The sequence below is a fragment of the Astatotilapia calliptera genome, chromosome 12 (assembly GCF_900246225.1).
Source record: "Astatotilapia calliptera chromosome 12, fAstCal1.2, whole genome shotgun sequence".
Lineage (NCBI taxonomy): Eukaryota > Metazoa > Chordata > Actinopteri > Cichliformes > Cichlidae > Astatotilapia > Astatotilapia calliptera.
The window spans coordinates 25,858,647-25,876,478 of record NC_039313.1 but is presented as its reverse complement, the minus strand read 5'-3'; the positions used below and the strand labels follow the sequence as shown (position 1 = coordinate 25,876,478).

General features: G+C 42.0%; 1 protein-coding gene across 2 annotated transcripts in view; it reads right to left on the bottom strand.

The window, feature by feature from the left end:
- glt1d1 (glycosyltransferase 1 domain containing 1) overlaps positions 1 to 17,832 on the bottom strand; it is a 37,611-nt gene that overhangs the window by 13,007 nt on the left and 6,772 nt on the right. The window lies entirely within an intron of this gene.

Here is a 17,832-nt window from a genome sequence, read left to right as displayed (position 1 = left end):
AAAAATTACAGTTTATCCTGAGAGGAATGCTAACATCTGTGTCAACCTTGTTGACGTTTGTGGCTTTGAATACATTCTCTACTTTAGAGGATAGAGGGGGAGTCAGAAGTCTGCCAAAATCATTAGGATGAGTAAGAGAACCCTGAATGTCTGCATTTTTTACCAATCCATCAAATAGACGTTGGCATATTTTCCAGCAGAAAGTGCAAATTTTGACCTGCTGGTTACACAGAAAGAATTCATAGATTATTAAAGTAGGTTTGATGCTCTGGGGACCATGACTATATACAAACAGCTGCGGGGAAATCTATCCAAAAGCTGAATGGACTGCCAAATGCAGAGCAGAAAGTCTCGTGAAAAGAAGATTTAGACTTTATCGACATTGATTTTTGAGCCTTTATGTCAGAGAAGACTGTGGTTTTATGCAAATTTAAAGCAAAGCTGGTACAATAGCAATACTTTAGGGGTTGAATTTGAAAGAATAAATAAAATTACATTACTTTCTGCCATCAGTGGTAAATAATGGTATAGTTGGCCACAGAAAATTGACAGAAAAATCATTTTTAATCCTTTAATCCTTATTGAAACAACCCAAAATGCAAAATCACTGCTGCTGCGAAAACCATTTTGGCAATGGTGTTACCAATTCAAGCCAAATCTTTAAAAAATTTTTTTACAAACTCTGCCCAAGTTTAAAGAAACAAAACAAAAAAAGTGAAAGAAATCAAACCACAGAGCACCAAGCCTGTGGTTGCAGTACAGTGACACTCGAGTGAAATCCCCTGCTGCCAGATAAGTCCAGATCAGAAGGCTGAAGCAGCTCTTTAATGCTATTAAAGAGCATCTTAAAATGACAGCCTGGAGACTGGGCACTGACCCCGATCCTAGGAGAAAAAAAAAAAGCTTTTACATCTGTGGGATGTATCAAACTTCCTTCCATTGATTCACATGATCTGAAAACGTGCCAGCTAAGCTAAACATCCGTTCAGTTTCTCCAAACAAGCTGCAGGAAAATACTACAGGAGCTCGAATCATGTCTTAGCACAGACCTGTCAAAATGAAAAAAACCCAGTGAGGAAAAAATATATATTTTTGGGAATCCAAGACAAAATTCATTTTCCCTCTGAGAATAAAACTAAACAAATTGTACAAATCATATGACGTGCCAGAAGCAATATTCTTTCTCTGTCTGTGTAGTTCTGTGAGATCTATGCAAATCATAGTTTTTGTTTGTTTGCCTTTGATTTCAGAAGGGTAACAACCCCTGTAATGCTTTAATCAGCATGTGTGCATGCGTATGTCTCAGCATTGCTGGAAGAGAATATACAGTATCTATCTGAACAGCTCTGCTTTCATCTGTTGAGCGGCATGGTATGTTTTTTTTTGGACTAGACAAAAAAATGACATAACCGAAAAACTCAAGTATGAAAAAAAAAACTTTTAATTTGAAAAATTCCAATAATTAGCACTTCCACTGTACATATTATGCTTTGAGGTATCTGAAAGGTTTTTGACCAAACTACATATGAAATGTGACGAGTGTGTGATAAGCAATTTCGCACACCACATGAGAACTGCACACATGAGCTGTGAAATGACCTGCATTTTGATCAGTTAAAATTAATTATACTTGACGTCTTATAACATGCTAGAGTCAATCCAACCATGGAGCAACTGACCTGGCTTAAGACTGGGACTATAAATGTGGGAACATTGCTACAAATCTATAAATAACCTGAACTCTCAAACAGCATTTGCAGCAATTCTAAAAATCACTTTTTTTGTTTTAATAATTATTATTCTGTACAAATGTGTTTAAAACGAAGGAGCAAAAGGTATGTCATGAACCATTTGTGTCCATCTCTGTTCTTTCAATACCAAAACATCGGTCTGAAAACTAGTTATGAGAGTACAGACAAAAAACACAAAAACTGTAAAAATCAAACAACATCAAAAAAATCAATTAAGGCTTCCCACCTGACCTCTTTACAGAATCACCTGGTTTTTTTTACCAGCTTGGCAGATTAGGAAAATGCAGGCAAAATGATCTTTGTTCATATGCTGTAACTTGTTTTGATCAACCCCCAATCCCACCTTTCCCCTCGGAAGTTTACACAAAATGCACTTTAAAAAAAAAGTTTTATCCGGTAATTCTTAAACCAATAAACATGATATAATTATACTGAAGCTCAGTGTTGATTATTTTAATACAGCAAGCCACATTATACTCTCTCATTATAAAATACTAACCAAAGGCTCTGACAGTACATTTAGCTCATTAAGATATTGTTTTCTTAATCTAGTGCCAATACTTTAATAGTTAATTTGATAATTAAAGAGGCCACATCCTTTGTGTGGTTATGAGAAGGCATCCGTATACACTTTGAAAAACCTGAATGACTCAGGCCATTACTGTATCACTCAAACTGTGACACTGTGTGACAGCTTAGTTATCTGAAGTGCCCAATGACATCTGCTGTCACATCCTGATCGATACAGTCTAAATATGGCAGATCATTTATTATAAGTAATGAGGTCACTGCCGTTGTGGCACGTGTTTGAATGCGAGCGACTCTATCGCTCCTGGATTAGAGTCTTTACCCGTGAGCCTCGTTAATCTGACCTGTCAAAGACTTGTCTTCATAGTGGTAAAGACTTTACTGTCAAATTGTACTTGTAAACATTTCAATCTATAATAGATGTAAAGATAAGATAGATAAGATCCCTTTATTGTTACCCACAGGAGAAAGTCGTCCAGGCAGCTGCTTGATCAAAAAACAACAAACATCGCAATAAAACCTTAAATGGGCAAATTTTAGGAAAGGCAGACCTTAAAGTAAATATACAAACAGATGACTAATTAATAACGCCTCATCAAAGCCTCTCTACTTTTCTTTGTGTCCAAGATGAGCTGTTCATTTATCCGCTAACAGACAGAGGGGCAAATAAATGTTTATGTTGCTTCTGCATACACACGGGAATTCTGTAAATCTACTGCCAGAGATTCATGCATGCAAACAGTGTTCAAAAATGTCTTGGTGAACGGTCACTGTTTCTGTTCCCATGATGAAAAATCTGTCAAAAATGTTTAGTACAACTTTGGTAAACTACGACGCCGCACAGCTTGATGGATTGTCGGAGGATTACGGCTACCGTAGTCAGGAGCCTTGCGGAGTAATCTGGTTCCAAAACTTCGTCTGCTTCAGGTCCCAAAGTCAAATGAACACTGTGGCATCACTGAGAGTTGAAAAACTGTCTAAATTCTTTGGTCTTTAATAAATTGATCAGCGTTGCTGCTTTACCAGGTGTAACAATTAAGTTTAACATCCAGGGATACATGAAAACAGAATTTATTAAATTTAACAAAGTTAGAAGTTAGCAGGAAGTTAGCTCGCTAGTTTCCACCTAAACATGATATAGCATGTTCTGACTGAGAGATTTGTGAACAAATTCAAACGTACTGCTCTGCTATCACTTCAAACATAAATGAAGACAGAAAACTAAACAGCAGTGATGTTTGTAGGGTTACTGAAGTTGGACTAGCTGGTATATAATGATGTGCTATGTGATCGCTAGCGACACAGCTATGTTAGCATAACATAAACACAGTGAAGCTGGAGGATGAACGCTAATGGTACGGAAGTGGAAGCAAGAAGAATGAGTTGAGTAAAGTTTGACTTATCTGACTATTTTATTTTGCTTAATGCGCCTTATGTATGAAAACAGACCCGTTCATCAACAGTGAAATGGTCCAAAAAATACGGTAATATTACTGCAGACGCCAAACACTCAAGGGAGCTCTGATTTATTTTTCAAAAGTTCAATTCTTTATTGACTATTTTAAATACTTTACCAACCATGTCTGTAGATTAGCTCACTTATCTTGTTCACATTTTGGTCCAGCTATTTTATTTAAATCTACTTTATTATGCTTACTTGGATACATAATTTTGGAGTTTATTTCATTTCATGTTTGATAAACGACAGACTTAAAACAGACTGCCTCATCTTGATAATATACTCAGACCCCTGCCAACTCCAATCTTTTTTCCCCTCTAATTTTTGAAAATATTGAGCTCACGTACAGAGACACTATCTGTTCCGCATGCTGTTTTGTTCAAGCAAAAAAATAATAATAAAAAGAAATAAGCAAAAATGTAAATGTTGATGAATTTTCACACAAACATTTTCCACATGTCTGTGTTAAGTGAGTGACCCCATATCAACGTGGACCCTGCAGGGACCTGTCTAATGTCTGGGAAAAGTGGGACACTCAAAGGATGACCTCCAACTGATCTGGGCTCTACAGTAAATTCTTCAGGGGTGTAGCTAGATTAGGTAAAAACAACAGTGACACCTCAAACTTTTATAACATACTGGTTATGCTGGGAGTGAGCACAGTCATTTGTATACAAACAAAAAGGTGAACTAACGACTCCTTGGCCGGGCTCTGTACCTCTTACTATGATGCCAGAAATAGTAAGAGGCCTCTCTGAAGGACTCATAGCAATTAATGAAAAAAAAAAAAAAAAATACACTCTATATAAAAACTCTCATTGCTCTATATAACTGTAAATAAACCACTGTTAGTGCTGAAATTTAAAAAATAAAAAAAATAAAAATCCTTATTTTTAAACTATCTTAAACATCACAGAGTAGATTAGAGAGTTCAGCGAAAAGCGACTGATGGCGAGTGTCTCACAAATCTGCTGTTATGCGAGTTTGATGAATAATCAAGACTTAATCCATCGGTGTCAAACTCTGGTACGTGGGCCAAATTTGGCCCGCAGCCTAATTACATTTGGCCCGCTAAGCCATACCAAATTACTATTAGAGCTGGCCTACTGGTATTATACAGCTAATATATATATTGTTTAGTATTAAGCTTTGCTTGTTTCATATTCAGTTTTTCAGCAAAACGTGTCCATAAGAAAAGATTCATTCTTATATCTGGAGGAATAAATATATTTCAATAAATATTAACGTTAGCCCGCGATTTTGTTCCAGTTTTGAATTTTGGCCCACTGTGTATTTGAGTTTGACACCCCTGACTTAATCTGTTGATTTGTGTTGCTCAACCTTAACTTTATGTTACTTAATACATATATATTTCCCAACATGAAATTCTCTACATTATTTTTTGGTTCTTGAACATGACTTTTTAAAACTATTTGTGGCAGTGGACAAATTCATGTTGCCCCTCACGCCAGAGTCATGCAGGTCACAGATTTTCATAAATCACTTGTATCATTTTTAAATCAACCATTTATTAAAAAATGTGTTGCTTGGTTAGGTCGAGGCACTACAAACTCCTGGGTTAGGTTTGGAGAAGGACAATGGGTGGAGTTAAAATACAACAGCTGACATGTCCTAAAAACCCCCAAAAAACTTCTGTTACCATGGTGACCAGTTCATGCTTTCTCTACACAAAATACATGCTATGTTTTATGAAAGTAGCAGGAAAATATATTATAAAATATAAACAACTATTTGTGTGGACGGAAACTGATTTTGGTATTTTTTCATGACTCATGACCAGAGATGGGTAATCCGATTACTTTTTCCAAATAACGAGTAAAGTAAGGGATTACTATTGCCCATTGCGTGCGCTACCACGTAATGGGAAACTCACATTGAAACTCGCGGATTCTTCCACTGACCGCTGCGGCACACCTGCACCAGGGTAAACCTCCACCTACCCTACTCCTGCTATACAGGTGAAAATAGAGCAAAAGGACCGCTAGTCTTTGACTTTATTTATTTTCTGCTGTGTTTTACTTGCATCTATTTGAAAGAGTGAGTGTAAACACACAAAAAAAAATTATTTTATGTGCTGGAATGTGCAGAAAATAGGTTTAAATATTAAACAAATTTCTTCCAGTCAGAGAATGTTGCATATAATTAAATTTTTGCTTGATGCATAAAGTTAAAAGATTAAAACTAATAAAACAAGTTTTAAAAAGAGAGACTTTTCCATTTGATTACATTTTGTATGATGGATTATGTAGAAAAAGTAGAATTGGGCTGAAAGATCTATCGCTTTATCACCTATTCAGGTTGTAAATTGTGTTTTTTAAAAAGTAACTAAATAACTAAGTAATTAATTACTTTTGAAAATAAGTAATCAGTAAAGTAACTGGATTACTTTTTTGGGGAAGTAATCAGTAATCAGTAATTAGTTACTGATTAGTTTTTTCAAGTAACTTGACCAACGCTGCTCATGACATGAAACTGGGCTGATCACTCAAAGATTTTGTTCCTCATTTTATTGCTGTTTAAGGGTTTATGGCTTTAAGTCACCTGAGCAATGAGATCACGTACATTATGTGCCAACAGGCACTCAGAGTGGCCATTTTACTACGCATCTGTGCATTTTTTGTAGCAATGCCTAAATGTTACACTGATGCTGCAGTGTGCCAGGTTACACATTCACACATGAAACGGATGCATTCATATGCCATCAGAGTAACAAAGAGGAGAGAAAGGAGGTAAAAACATCACTATGACTATATTAACTACTGTTAATTATTGTTTATCCTCTGATCCGCTTCCTGTGGAACCTGTTTAATAATTGTGCACTTTGAGAGCCCTGTATCTGCAAAACAGCAAACTCCCTGCTTGTTTCCCATCATCCTTTAGTTACTGAAAATATCACTCTACAGTGCTGGACTTCATTTATCCCTTAACCCCATCTCGCCAGGCACACAGCATGGGCCCAAAACAACCTACACAGACATGTACACACACACACACACACACACACACACACACACACACACAAAGTGACTTTCATCGAGAGAAAGACTCTGAAATTCAGTGCTCAAGCCTGTTTCTTTGGAGGCTATGACATCCAAAGGGTAAAACAGAGGCACATACAGACTAGTCGTCTATCTTCAATCAGACAGGAGGGATGCTTTGGCTCTTTTATGTCCACTAGTTGAAGGTTTTTTTTCTACACTGCAGTACGTGGCCACAAAGAATACGGCCATGCCCAAACTTCCATTCGTGTTGAGCTTGCCTATATATAAATTACTGTAGATTTCACAATTTAATAAGAATTAATTCATGTCAGACAAGATGGAGGGAATGAATAAGTAAATCAATATGCAGCAGGATCTGGCAGGAGTGAATGAACACATGGGATGGTGCCCTCTGCAGTGCTGGGAGTGTATGTGAGGACAACGGTAGGATGAAAACTGGCAGGAGAGAAAACAGGTTGCTGCAGGAGTTACTTCTGTCAGACTTCTGTTTAAGGATAAAAAAAATCATTTCCTTTTAAAAATCATTGTTCAAAAGCAGGATATGGAAAATCTAGTCTTTTAGACAGCAGAAAAGCCGAGCACACCCAGTGATAACTACAAAAACAACGCCTAATGACTCCTTAAGCAATGTTAGCCTCACAAAGGCACATTTCTAATAGAGCAAAGACTACAGGGTCAGTTTGTCTGAATGAGATTCTCCGCCTTGCTATGATGTTCTAGTCCTGATCAAACACAAGTTAAAACCCAGTGTGCGTGATTTATTTTATCAAAGCAATCATGAGACTAAGACAATTGTCAAAAAAAAAATTATAATTTTAAAAAATGATTCTTAATCATTTGAAATGTAGCCGTCCCACATCCACCGCAGACAAACAAACAAAAAGTAATGAATAAATAAAATACTAACACATCCCCATGAGGAAATAACAAGGAGGAAGAAACCGCTAAATTGTTTACATATCTAAAAACAACTATGAGTCAGATTACAGTGCTTTCATCGCTTCTGAAAAGGCACACTCGAGCCGACTCTCATTTCAAGTATAATAAATGGAAAAACGACTGTGGAAAATGTGTATTACTTGGTATGGATGGGAAACGTGGTGATAAATGGCCCTGGGCTTGAATGCTATTAATCAACTGTTCCTCTCTGTACTCAATGGGGTTCTCCCTGAGCACTAATGTACTTGGGATGGACATCATGTTACAATGTGCAATTTAAAGTCTGGATGAGGCTCTGAGTAACAGTACATAGTTATTGAGCAATTGAAATGGGAGTTGGAAGGCTGGTGGAGAGAAAGAGAAAGGAAAATATTCAATGACAGACTCTGGCTTCTGAGAAACCACCAGTAGTACTTTTATGCACTCCTATTTCAGGTCTGGGTGCATGTATGTCATTTTGGTCCTATCGTGGTCTGTGCAGTTGCTCAACTGGAGTGAGAAAAAATAATGCAGGCTATCGCTTGTATACAATGTTGCAAATGCTTGCAAAATATTACATGCTTATGTATAGATGGTGAAAACAACACCACTAAAGCTGGTTTATGAAGCAGGCATATTAACACTTTTGTGAATACGTATCCAATATAAAAACACCAACAAAAAAATAATAAATAATACAATAGAAAGTTAAGCACAGCAGAAAAACACAGTACTGTGGAAAAGTCGCAAGTTCCCTTTCAGTTGATTCACTCAGTACAACACATAAGTATGGGATATCGCGCCCTTGCGTGTCCTGGCTGAAGAAACCTTTATTCACGCCTTTAAGGCAGATGACGTGTGATGACATGCGCACGGCCCCGCCTGCACATATAGCCGCTGTCATCACAGTCATCCCTCAGTTCTTACGCTCTTCACCTCGCTGAGAACACCTCTGGTGAGTTGGGCTAGCTAGCTGCTGCTAGTTAGCTCCGTTGTCTGCCGACTTGAACTTAGCTTAACTGCCCTTGTTGGTTTTAGCCTCCACCGCGCAGTTGGTGTGTAGGTTGCCCGCGGAGCGCTAATGTCAAGTTTTTCCTGTGCAGCGTTTTGCTTTGCGTTTTGGAATGGATTCCAAACCGAAGCGAGCAAAGCAGAAATCTTCTGTTCGCCCCGTCCTCAGGGATGCGGTTTCTCTTTGCATGAGAGCGACCAGCACGATGCCTGCCCTGTCTGCCTGGGGATCGTCAACACGAGCCCGAAGCCTGTGCGTTTTGCCGCCAGCTCCGGCGCTCGACCATGGAAAGACGGGTGACGTTTGTGGAAAAAGTGCTGGGACGCTTGGCTGTCGCACGGCATGACCCTCTCCTTTCCGAGTCTGGAGCCCCGGCTTCATCCGGTCGATGTCCCCCGCAATTAGCTGGGCTGACCACATGGAATATGTTGACGGGTTAGCTGATGACGAGCCGGAACCATGCAGGAGCGCTGACTGGCTTCAGCCTGGTTGAAGCCCGCCAGCGATCCCCAGGAAGACGATGACGTGTTGGACAGCCTGGAAATCCATGGTTTGTCGGAGGATGAGCAGGAGAGCTCATTGTCGGCCCAATGTGCCACCGCTGCTGCGCCCGTCGGCCACGATGACACCTCTCTTTTCTCCCTGTTTCGCCGTGCTGCTGAGAAGCTGGCCCTCTCCTCCGACAGAAGCCGTCGCGATTCGCGGGTTTTTTCCTCCCACCGGAGCCCGCAATGGCCAAAAACTGCCTTCCTACGTTCCCAGACTTTCTCTGCGAGCTAACAGCATCATGGGACAAACCTCTGTCTACCCCCGTCACTGTGCCCGGCTATGGACAGTACATGGAATTGGACGGCGCCGAGGGGGCTGGCTTAGCTAACCCACTCCCTATGGAGCCATCTCTGGCTGCTTATCTGGCCCCGTCCCATAACCATGTTGTCGGCGGCCCCGCAACTCTGCCGTCCAAGCACTGCAGATTCTCTGATTCGCAGCTGGAGAAGATTTATCGGGCTCAGGCTGGCACTGCTCGTGCCATGAGCTCCGTCACCATGCTCCAGACGTACCAGGCAATGTGCCTGGCGGAGCTCGGATCGCTGGTGCCTGATGACAGCCCGCTGGCACCTCTCCGTGGGTGCTGCGAACCGTTGCCATGGGTTACCAGTTGCAGTTCTGGGTCAAGCCGCCTCGTTTCCAAAGAGTCGTAAACACGACTGTCAACACCGAGGCGGCCATGATACTGAGAGAGAAAATAAAGGCGCTATTCCAGAAAAGAGCAATATGAGTGGTCCCCGCTTCGGAGACAGACAAAGGTTGGTACAGCCGTTATTTTGTTGTGCCGAAAAAAGAGGGAGGGCTTCATCACATCCTCGACCTGCGAGTCTTGAACACGTATCTACGAACGTACAGGTTCAAGATGTTAACACTCAGACAGCTCTTGAATGCAGTCAGCCCGGGAGATTGGTTTGCAACAATCGATCTAACAGATGCTTATTTTCATGTGGCTATACACCTGAAACACAGGCAGTTTCTGAGGTTTGCATTCGAGGGCGTAGCCTACGAATACCTAGTGCTGCCGTTCGGGCTGTTGCTCGCTCCTCGCACCTTTACAAAATGTGCCGAGGCAGCGCTAGCGCCCCTCAGAGAGAGAGGCATCCGCATCTTAGCCTACGCTGCCTCGCTCAGTTTCAGCTGGGATGCAGACTGCGTTTCCAGATGATATTAAGCTTGTTGGGCATGATTTCATCTATGATCACCATAGTGCCACTTGGACTGTTAAAAATGAGAGCGTTTCAACGCTGGACTCTCTCTCACTGTTTGTGTGCATCCCGTCACCTCCGGAGGAGGCTGCCGGTAACTGCGTCTTGCATGCTAGCTCACCGTCCTTGGAGGGAGCCCAGGCTGCTGCATCAGGGCTCTCGGATTGGGAGGGTGTTGTTTCGCAAGGTGGTGTCCACAGATGCTTCCCTAAGAAGGTGGGGAGCGCTTTGCGAGGGTGCATCAGTGAGAGGGATCTGGTTCGCAGCCCAGCGCCAGCTGCATATCAACCACTTAGAGCTGTTAGCAGTGTTCTTAGCTCTAAAACATTTCCGTCCAGTCCTGGAGGGCCAGCATGTCTTAGTCAGGACGGACAATTCAACAGTGGTGTCTTACATAAAGGGGCAGGGAGGAACACGTTTTCTCCCCCTGTTGAAGTTGTCTCGCTTTCTGCTGTTATGGTGCAGTGTTCATTTTCTGTCTCTAAGAGCCACCCATGTTCTGGGCCACCTGAACCTGGGGCCGGACCTTCTCTCCAGGGGGGTCCTCTGGTGAGAGAATGGAGGTTACACCCTTTAATAGTGGCTCAGATTTGGGATCTATTTGCCAAGGCACAAATAGATCTTTTTGCTTCCAGGGTAAATACTCACTGCCCCCTGTTCTTCTCCATAATCGACCACAATGCACCCTTGGGCTTGAATGCGCTAGCGCACCAATGGCCAGACGTGCTCCTGTATGCATTTCCCCCAGAGTAAATGATATCTCCAGTTGTAGAGAGAGTGCGTCGGCATTCCCTCTCTCTGATTCTAGTGGCCCCTTGGTGGCCCACAAGGTCGTGGTATGCAGAGATAATCAGCCTGCTAGCAGCGAGTCCTTGGCAGCTTCCTCTCCGCAGGGATCTCCTCTCTCAGGCGTGAGGAGAAGTGTTTCATCCGCGCCCAGATCTGTGGTGCCTTCATGCTTACCTGCTGAGAGGTTAAACTTGATTTCTAAGGGTTTGCCACCTAGTGTGATAGCGACAATTCAGAGTGCTAGGGCCTCATCTACTAGAGGCTTGTACGCTTACAAATGGTGAGCCTTCAAGCAATGGTGCCAGGACCGCCACACTCTCCCAGGGATCAATAAAGTATTCTGATTCTGATTCAGTGCTCTACTGTGGATGGTTTTGACATTACTGCAGGAGCTGCTGGATAAGGGCCTTTCATTTTTGACAATTAAGGTTTATTTAGCAGCTATATCTGCTTGTCATATTGGCTTTGACGGGGTGACACTAGGTGCACATCCCCTCGCCATACGTTTTCTGAAAGGAGTTCGCCGGCTGAGGCCCGTGCTTAAGTCCAGTGTCCCTGCTTAGGACTTGTCTTTGGTGCTGGAGGCCCTTTGTAGCCCCCCGTTTGAACCCATTGAGTCTGTGGATATGAAATTTCTTTCATATAAGACTGCATTACTTCTCGCTTTGGCTTCGGCAAAGCGAGTGGGTGAAATTCATGCGCTGTCTGTGCATCCCTCCTGCACACAGTTCTCTCCTGATGGCCACAAGGTTGTATTGCGTCCAAATGCTGCCTATTTTCCCAAGATCATGACTGCATCTTGTAGCTCAATGGAGTTTGAGTTGCTGAGCTTTTGCTCCCCTCCTTTTGCATCTGAGCAGCAGAGGAGGATGCATTCTCTTTGTCCAGTGCGTGTGCTACGCACCTACATTGAGCGCACTCAGAATGTGCGTTTATGTGACCAGCTGTTTGTCTGCTTCGCTAATCCAAATAGAGGTAGAGCTCTGTCCATACAGAGGCTGTCCCACTGGATCATAGAAGCTATCTCACTGGCATACGGCACCAGAGGTCTTGCTTTGCCCCACCGGGTGAGAGCTCATTCCACCAGGGGGATGGCAACCTCATGGGCTCTTTTTAAAGGGGTGCCTGTAGCTAGGGCTGCTCAATTAATCAAATTTTAATCACGATTACGATCTGGGCTTTCAACGATCATTAAAAATGAATGTGCCGATTATTAGCACCTCCCTCATGCAAATCGAGCGCACCTCTCTGCATTTCGAACACGCGTCACAACAATTAAGAGGACCCGAGGGAAGCTCGGAAAGCTAAGCAGAAGTTATTTGGAGAGGAGCGTGACTGCCGTTGGTTGAAAAGAGAGGTAAAAAAAAATTTAAGTGGTGTGGAAACCTTATGGGTTCGCGGAGTCAGACGTGGATCAAGTAGACATAGTGTGTAAACTTTGCTACAGTGTCGTACCTGCACCACGGAGCAACACTGCAAAGTTCACTAAACATAGATGTTTACATTTTTCATTTATTTTTTACATTGCAAACATTTGCACTGTTATCAGTATTTGCACACTATTTTATATTATTTTTTAAAGTCATTATTCAATACATTGTTATTGTTAACCCTTTAAAGCCGGTCAGAGCGGCACGCTCCGTTTTGTGTAACTATTTTTAAATCCCTGTAGAACCGGAACCATGTAAGCTAGCGCAATAATTTTTGCATATAAAACTTACATCTTATGCCATCAGCTTGTCCTCGGTCACGGTTTCCTTCCACATAAAGCTTTGCAAAAATTGCATAAAAAGCGCTTGCAGGAACAAAAACATAATATTCCAGAAACACGCTTTGCCGATCCGATCAGCTGTTCGTAACACTTCCCACATTGAAACAGACGTCAGCGCGAACTATCGCATGTCCGCCATTTCCTGCCCGAAACAGGAAATGACATCATTTTCGCGAAAAATGTAGTTTTTTACTTGTAGGCCTTATAAGCCTATACTGGTGTTTTTATAAGTCATGTTTGACTTCTTTGAATAGTTTCTGGGATGCTTAGAACTCGAATTGCACAGCTGGAAATAGTTTATTTTGATGCACATGCTGTTTTCTTTGCAAATTTACATCATAGGATTGTTTCTTTGTTTTTCCTGCAGTATATAAAAATTGCTGTATCTCCAAAATAAAACTATGAAGACACTCAAAATAAATTTCCTGTTGTTGTAAACTATTTTTTGCAACTTTTTTGTATTTAAAGTTTTGAGGGATAAACCTCTTAAATTTCTCCAAGTGGAAATATATGTAAAAAAACCAAAAACGATTTTCTATTTTTTTGCAATTTATTGCACTTTTTTGCAATTAATGTAGTTACTATGGACTTAATGCATACATATTATTAAAATATGGGCTATAACAGTTGTATTGATGTATAGCAACTTGAAATGCTCCCACAACTGGCACTACAACATGTAAAAAAAATTATATAAGCTCTGGCGGACTTGCCCATATGGAAAAGTTATATATAAATCTTATTAATTTTTTATCTGTCTTGTGTGAAACTTGTATGAAAAGCATACAAGAGTGAAAACAGATATAAGATCCCTTGAAAAATTATATAATGAAACTTGTATGTTTTGGATACTTACTAAAACAATGTATGAAAGTAATGAGAAAGTGGCCACTTTCATGAGTAATCACATATAAGTTTTTACTATTTCTTTTCCATATGGGTGGTTCTATAGTAGGTCTTAAAGGGTTAAATAAATATCGTCAAATAATCGAGATCTCGATTTCAGTGAAAATAATCATGATTATAATTTTTGCCATAATCGAGCAGCCCTACCTGTAGCTGATATTTGTGCGGCAGCTAGTTGGGCATCACCGCACACTTTTGTGCTGTTTTATCGGTTGGACGTTACAGCCCCTTCAGTGGCTCATGCTGTCCTTTCTGCTGGGTCTACCACTCACTAAGGACGTGGTGGTCCGATTCCGGTTCGGTGGCTGCTCTGCAGGGCGTGTATATACACTCAACAAAAATATAAACGCAACACCTTTGTTACTGCTCCCATTCCCCATGGGATGGGCGTAGAGACCTAAAATTCATTCCAGATACACAATATAACCATCCCTCCCAAACAGTGGTCACAAATCAGTCCAAATGTGTGGTAGTGGGCACATCTGCCATATTGAGATAATCCATCCCACCTCACAGGTGTGCCACATCAGGATGCTGATCTGACATCATGAGTAGTGCACAGGTGTACCTCAGACTGCCCACAACAAAAGGCCACCCTGGAATGTGCAGTTTTTTGCGCTATTGGGGGTCTGGGGACCCAGAACCGGTCAGTATCTGGTGTGACCACCATTTGCCTCATGCAGTGCAACACATCGTCGCATGGAGTCTATCAGATTGTCAATTGTGGCCTGTGGAATGTTGGTCCACTCCACTTCAATGGCTGTGCGAGGTTGTTGGATATTCGTGGGAACTGGTACACGCTGTCGTATACGCCGGTCAAGCACATCCCGAACATGCTCAATGGGTGACATGTCCGGTGAGTATGCTGGCCATGCAAGAACTGGGACATTCTCAGCTGCCATCTGCCCTGAACAATGTGAACCATGATTCATCCGTGAAGCGCACACCTCTCCAACGTGCCAGACGTCATCGAATGTGAGCATTTGCCCACACAAGTCTGTTACGGCGACGAGCTGGAGTCAGGTCAAGACGGGCATGCAGTTGAGCGTCCCTGAGACGGTTTCTGACAGTTTGTGCAGAAATTGTTTGGTTGTGCAAACCAATTGTTCCAGCAGCTGTCTGGGTGGCTGGTCTCAGACGATCTTGGAGGTGAACCTGCTGGATGTGGAGGTCCTGGGCTGGTGTGGTTACACGAGGTCTGCGGTTGTGAGGCCGGTTGGATGTGCTGCCATATTCTCTGAAACGCCTGTGGAGACGGCTTATGGTTGAGAAATGAACATTCAATGCATGGGCGACAGATCTGGTTGACATTCCTGCTGTCAGCATGCCAATTGCACGCTCCCTCATTGCTTGTGGCATCTGTGGCATTTTGCTGTGAGACAAAACTGCACATTCCAGGGTGGCCTTTTGTTGTGGGCAGTCTGAGGTACACCTGTGCACTACTCATGATGTCAGATCAGCATCCTGATGTGGCACACCTGTGAGGTGGGATGGATTATCTCAATATGGCAGATGTGCCCACTACCACACATTTGGACTGATTTGTGACCACTGTTTGGGAGGGATGGTTATATTGTGTATCTGGAATGAATTTTAGGTCTCTACGTCCATCCCATGGGGAATGGGAGCAGTAACAAAGGTGTTGCGTTTATATTTTTGTTGAGTGTATGTCACATACTCAGTGTTGGGAAGGTTACTTTTAAAATGTATTCCATTACAGAATACAGAATACATGCCCCAAAATGTATTCAGTAACGTATTCCGTTACGTTACTCAATGACAGTAACGTATTCTGAATACTTTGGATTACTTAATATATTATCATGCTTTTTACAACAACGTGAATGTACTATTGCTGTGTGATTTATTACTATTACTGAAGGTCCGCGACTCCTAACTGTAGTAAAGGGACCTCTGACTAATACGGCGGGGTCCGTGTCGGCTTGTAGCCGAAAACTAGCTTTACTTTGTTGTGTGGGTCAACTTTTCTTGCGAGAGACAGAGAGAGGCGTTGAAAGGCTGCTCCAACAGAACTTATTGTTTTCGGAGGAAAATACGAACACAGCATACAGTCGAGTCTTAATAGCTTACTTACAACTGGGCTCGTCAGGCACTCTTCTTGGCTGAAGTGGTTATTATTATATTTACATGCTTCCAGCTCCCGTTTCTGCTCCATGACAGCTCATACTTTTCCTTTTTCTCCCTCCTCGTGCTCACAGACCCATAACGTGTATGGCAGTCCATTCTCCCTGCAACACGGACTACACTGCCCATGATGCTCCATTCTTTAGAGCTATGCTTGTAGCATTCCGCCTGTTAGCTTAGCACAACAACAACAACAGGCGCTCTCTCACCCAGGAAACACACAGTCGCAGAGAGAGAGAGCGTCGCCCTGTAACCATGGCAACCGTAACGCTGCCGCCTGGAACAACAGAATGTAGCTGTCAAACAAAACCCAAACAGTCCTGACCCGCGACAAAATGAAACAGGAAAGTACCGCAGTGTAATCCATTTATTTCAACAAAGTAACTGTATTCTGAATACCACCTTTTTAAACGGTAACTGTAACGGAATACAGTTACTCATATTTTGTATTTTAAATACGTAACGGCGGTACATGTATTCCGTTACTCCCCAACACTGCCCATACTTATGTGTTGTACCGAGTGAATCGACTGAAAGGGAACGAATAGTTATGTCTATAACTTCTGTTCACTGAAGGAGAGGAACGAGGTACAACACAAGGTGGCCCCACTGAGCAGTTTGGCTCGGTGAAGAGCGGCTATCGAACTGAGGGATGACTGTGATGACAGCGGCTATATGTGCAGGCGGGGCCGTGCGCGTGTCATCATACGTAATCTGCCTTAAAGCCGTGAATAAAGGTTTCTTCAGCCACGACACGCGAGGGCGTGATATCCCATACTTATGTGTTGTACCTTGTTCCTCTCCTTCAGGGAACAGAAGTTATAGACATAACTATTCGTTATCCCTCAGTCCTTTATATTTTGCTTCCAAGAAGCCAGATTTGTAATTTTTTAAAGTGTTTTTCAGCAATAGCTCTCCAGGCTTTCTGAAGTTGTTGTTAAGTTGTTAAGCCACATAACCCCAACTTATGAATCACTCAAGCATAAAAAAGGTCCCCAACTCAAGGGATAAAACAGTGTTGTTTCGGCACATAACAGATAACTTAGCTTAGACAAATTTGAAATTGAATCTTTAACCTTTCTGTTTACAGCAAACTGACGCAAAAACATATAATTTGCTAACTTATCTTTAGTTGAATCTACATGTCAAAGATAACACAGTTTGACAGGCATAAAATACTATTTTTGCACCAACAATGTGATTTGCAAAGTGCTGTTAGCTGACAACTCGGCATATCTCAGTATGGTTTGCAGTGTGTCCTTAAACAATTTGAGGAAACTGGACAAGTGGAACACAAAAGAACAAGTGGCAGAACTAAAAAACAATCTTCAGCAGATGTTTAGCTTTCAAAAAGACATTTTTAAAAAATCCAGTAAAGACCAGAGGTATGACCTGAGAGAGGTCATACCTACCAGAGATGCATCTGGTAATTTACTGTTCATTGAAGCCTCATCAGAAATGGTGTCAGTTGAAGGCTGGCTGACAAGAAGCCATTTATAAGGAATGGAAACAAGGAGAAAATTACACAAGAACGCAACTGAAAATCAATGGCAAAGGGTCTATTGGAATGATAAACCCAAATATGACATTTTTGATTAATTATTGTCAATACATTTAGAGGAGGTAGGAGAGAGGCAGCGTACAACAGTGCATGTCTACAGCCATCTGTAAAACACAGTGGAGGCTCTGTCCTGGTTTGCGGCTGCATTTCACCCAGAGGTGTTGGGGATCTCCTTAAAATCGATGGAATTATAAACACAGATTTTGATCAGTCAT